Source organism: Saimiri boliviensis, chromosome 15, assembly GCF_048565385.1.
Source record: "Saimiri boliviensis isolate mSaiBol1 chromosome 15, mSaiBol1.pri, whole genome shotgun sequence".
In the NCBI taxonomy this organism is placed as follows: Eukaryota; Metazoa; Chordata; class Mammalia; order Primates; family Cebidae; genus Saimiri; species Saimiri boliviensis.
In genome coordinates this window covers 27,869,065-27,874,020 of record NC_133463.1, presented here as the reverse complement: position 1 = coordinate 27,874,020, position 4,956 = coordinate 27,869,065, and the positions used below count along the sequence as shown (strand labels likewise).

The 4,956-nt window shown below is 37.4% G+C and overlaps 1 non-coding gene across 1 annotated transcript; it reads right to left on the bottom strand.

Moving 5' to 3' along the window:
* Positions 1–2,061: 2,061 nt before the first annotated feature.
* LOC120362378 (U6 spliceosomal RNA) lies at positions 2,062–2,168 on the bottom strand. The gene has a single exon (XR_005578295.1). It is a non-coding gene; the product is annotated as a U6 spliceosomal RNA (small nuclear RNA).
* Positions 2,169–4,956: the final 2,788 nt, after the last annotated feature.

Here is a 4,956-nt window from a genome sequence, read left to right as displayed (position 1 = left end):
AACAGTGATAAGAGGCCTGGCATGGTGGCTCATACCCATAATCCCAGTGCTTTGGGAGGCAGAGGTGGGAAGACAGCTCGAGACCAGGAGTAAGCCTAAGCAAGGTAGCGAGATCCTGTCTCAAACTTTTTTTTTTTTTTTTGGAGAGAGAGTGTTTTATCACCCAGGCTGGAGTGCAGCGGTAGATCTTGGCTCATGGTAGCCTTGCCTTCCCAGGCTTAAGCCTCCTAGGCTTAAGCCATCCTCCCAGCTCAGCCTCCTGAGTAGCTGTGACTACAGGTGCCTGGTACCACACACAGCTAATTTTAGTATTTTTGTAGAGATGGGGTTTTGCCATGTTGTCCAGGCTGGTCTCAAATTCCCTAGCTCAAGCAATCTGACCGACTCAGCCTCCCAAAGTGCTAGGATTACAGACATTACAGATATTAGCCATTGCGCCTGGCCCTCAAAAAAAAAGTTTTTTTGGGGGGGTGGGGGGGACGGAGTTTCGTTCTGTCACCCAGGGTGGAGTACAGCAGCAAGATCTTGGCTCACTGCAGCTTCAACCTCCCAGATTCAAGCAATTCTTGTGGCTCAGTCTCCCCAGCAGCTGGGACTAAAGGCATGCGCCACATGCGCAGCTAAGTTTTATATATTTTAGTAGAGATGGGGTTTCGTCATGTTGGCCAGGGTAATCTCCAGCTGCTAACTTCAAGTGATCTACCCACCTCCCAGAGTGCTGGGATTATAGGCATGAGTACTATGCCTGGCCAAAAATTTTGAAAAAAATTAACCAGGTGTGGTGGTTCATGCCTGTAGTCCCAGTTATTTGGAAGGCTGGGGTGGGAGGATGACTTGATCCCAGTAGGTCGATGCTGGAGTAAGCCATGATCCTGCTACTGCTCTCCAGCCTGGGTGACAAAGGGAGACCCTTTTTCAAATAAATAAAATAAAACACTGATAAGATTCATATGCATTTTGAAGGGTACATACGCACTTGTCAATTTATTTATAAGAAGGGTGTAAGAAATGTTATACATATAGTTTATGTGAGTTGCAGTTTTGCTAAATTGTCCAATAAACACTGTTTTTTTCCAGCTGCTTCATTAGGAGCATATTAAAACCACCTTGTCGCTTTATTATAAAAGATAAATGATTACTTTTTTAGATATAGTTAAAATGTATTTGTGACTGGCAGATAATTATACTGATTATTATCTGATACTATATTTAATTTTAGACGAATGCTATCCAATAACACTTTCTGTGCTATCTGATAGGGTAGCTAATTGAGCATTTGAATGTGGCTTTGTGACTGAGGAACCAAATTTATAATTTTATTCCATTTTAATTAATTACAATTTAAATCTAAATAGCCACATGTGGCAAGTGGCTGCCATGCTGGACAGTGCAGATCTAGGCTATACAATATTATCAGTAAAGTTTTTTAAAAACTGTTAAATAAGGCATGTGGCATAAGAAAAATACTATCCATAATCAGGTTGTCCATAATCCATAATACTGATTATATGTTTTCCTATTAGGGAGATGCAAATTTTTGTATGAAAAATATCTTCATAGCCTGAGAAACTCAATGTATTAGATATTTTAAAAATAACTGAATATCTTAAAAGGGTATTCAATGTATTTAATATTTTAAAAATAACTGACTATCTTAAAGGATACTATCATTGTTCTTAAGGGATCTATAATGTAGGTACAGAAAAGATAATAAATGATACTAGTTGTATATTAAGAATTTTAATATAAACCAACTGACACCTTTTGTAAGAGTCTTTAATTATCTTTGCTGAGAATCTCTAAGACCTGACTAACATTTTTGGAAAACTGAGAGCCAGAAAGTTTACATATTACGTAATCAACACCTAAGAATTTCACCAGTATAAGGATGTAATCAAACGGTTTGTTCAACTAAAGTCTGTGCACTGGGGCTAAGGGTGGAGGGAATTACCAAAGGAAGGAAGTTAAAGGGTAGAGATAAAGGAAGAAGCGAGATAAATATAGCTAAGTTGATTTAGGAAAGCTAAAGTTATCTAGAATATGTACACAGATTTTTTTTTTTTAAATATGGAACGCTTCACGAATTTGCGTGTCATCCTTGCGCAGGGGCCATGCTAATCTTCTCTGTATCGTTCCAATTTTAGTATATGTGCTGCCGAAGCGAGCATGTACACAGATTTTTAACTAGAGTCTGTTGTAATCCACAATTACTTGAGAGCTTTGGCAAGATGGGTATTAAAAAAGTGAAGAAGGGCTGGGCTCAGTAGCTCACACTTTTAATTTCTGCACTTTTGGAGGCTGAGGCCAGTGTATCACTTGAGACCAGGAGTTAGAGACCAGCCTGGTCAACATGGCAAAACCCCATCTCTACTAAAAATACAAAAATTGGCCAGGCATGGTGGCAGGTGCCTGTAATCCCAGCAACTCTGTAGGCTGAGGCACAAGAATCACTTGAACCTGGGAGGCGGAGGTTGCAGTGAGTTGGGATTGCACCACTGTACTCCAGCCTGGGAGACAGAGTGAGACTCTGTTTCAAAAAAGAAAAAAGGAAAAAAAAAGTGAAGAGAAGACAAAGAAAAATTGCCTGGAAGTTACTGTTGCTGAGTAGGAGGAGATGAGATTAATGGATAGATTGAAGAGCCCGGAATAAATCAGAAATTCGGTCTAGTCTAATCCTACTTAGTGCTTCTGTTAGATTGAAATGAAAATCACCTTTGTCTCCCATTCTTTATTTCAAATTGTCCTTTATTCCCCCATTTTATAGATGACTGTCCTCAGCTAAAGTATGTGAAATATTTGCTATGTGACACTTTAATGTTTCTTGCCGGGTGCCTAAAATATTTTTGCTATGTGAAAAGTCACTGTTACCCCTATCTATAGCATCCTCCAAACAGAAAAAGAGGAGTAAAATAAGGAAACTACAGTGAATTTTCAACACCCACAGAGGTGATAATTCTACCAACCTGAAACTCAGTTAACAGTTACAAACAGTAGAAATGCATTATTTCAGAGTAAAAAATAATTCTTGGCCGGGTGCGGTGGCTCAAGCCTGTAATCCCAGCACTTTGGGAGGCCGAGGCGGGTGGATCACGAGGTCGAGAGATTGAGACCATCCTGGTCAACGTGGTGAAACCCCTTCTCTACTAAAAATACAAAAAATTAGCTGGGCGTGGTGGCACATGCCTGTAATCCCAGCTATTCAGGAGGCTGAGGCAGGAGAATTGCCTGAACCCAGGAGGCGGAGGTTGCGGTGAGCCAAGATCGCGCCATTGCACTCCAGCCTGGGTAACAAGAGCGAAACTCCGTCTCAAAAAAAAAAAAAAAAAAAATTCTTTACTATTAATTTATATACAACCCATTTGGCTTTCTGTTTCAGTCATATTGAACTTTTGGTGACGGGCTGGTACCTCTGTGCAGGCAGGTTCTATTTAGATTTTCAAGTAGAAAAGCCAAATAAAATGTCCCAAGACATTCCTTGGCACAGTTAGAAGCATGAAGTGCCAAAAAGTTTCATGAGAGAAAGACAACTTGTTTTCTCAAGGTTTCTAGTCCAACTAAGCTCTTAATTCCTAATATTATTTTCAGTTTGTGGAAGAGAAACCAAAGACTAGAGATGAAGTAACAGAATGCAGAGTGGCAAAAGGGTGTTGCTACCTGCTTCTTTGCTTTATAGAAGAGAAGGCGAGTATGTGCACTAGCGCAGATATAAAGCGTAAGCTCCAGGGTTCAAGGTCAGTCAAAATAATGAGTACTGAAGCTGATTTGCTGTGTTTCCAATTTTTAAAAACAGTTTAATGAAAAGTTCTGTAACTTGCTTAAGGTCACATAGATAATTAGTAGATGTCTTTTAAATCCACATCTGCACGACTCTCAAACCTCTGTTCAGTTTGCCTTGTTTTATCCCTTTCTTCAATTCTATTTATGCTTCCGGCTTTTCTCCTTCTCGTTTCGTTGACAGCAATTTTTCTGTGAGTTTTCCTGCTTCCATATGCTTTCTCAGCTTTTCCTCACTACCTCTCAGACACTTTTCCTTTTTCTTAAATAACAATTTTGTTTTTACACTATTGAAAAAGATGAAGTGGCATCAAAAGATTGCACGTTTAGATTGTCTTAAAATTGTTTATTTATGCTGACCTCATAATTCCCTTTAAGAATTTATTCTAAATAATCAGAGATATAGGCAAAATGTGTACACAAGGAAGAAAATCCAAGTATAGTATTAAAAAATTAGAAGAATCTTAATGTCTAATGGTAGGGTTAAATAAATTCTTGTGTGTGTGTGCGTGCATACACAGATATATAGAACATAATGAACTATTATAGTTACTTGAGATAATGAATACTTAATAACAGAAAAATGTTCATTACATATTTTAAAATGCATTATGAAAAAATTTATGAGCTCATTTATTATAGTTAGAACATGACTTGTTTCTTTAAATCCCATGTAATACCACATGACAGTAAGTAAAAAACAAAATAGAGTCTTAAAAATAGTATATAAAAAAGTTAACAATATGTTCCATGTAATGTAAATATAATGGAAAAATACATGTATAGGAGAAGACTGGACATGTATACACTAAAATGTTAGCAGTTGTTACCTCAGGATGATGGCATTGTGGTTAAATTGAATTTTTTGAATTTCTGATTTTTTTCTTTTCCAATGAACATTTATCAGGTTTAAAATAAAGAACACATAAGAAATATTTTATGTATATCATTATTAAACTTTAGTATTATTTTCCTTAGGAAAAAGGGTAGGTTGAAAAGTAAAGAATTTCTTTTCTTCTTTAGGCTGGGAAGACTATAATCAGAGGCTGCGAAGTAAAAAGGTTGTTTATTATTCACCATCAAACACATAAGTCTTTAATTATCATTCGGAATCACATCAATATCAATTCCTTTTTGGCACAAGTTCTACACTAGATGAATGGTTAAAAAAAAAAAAAAGAG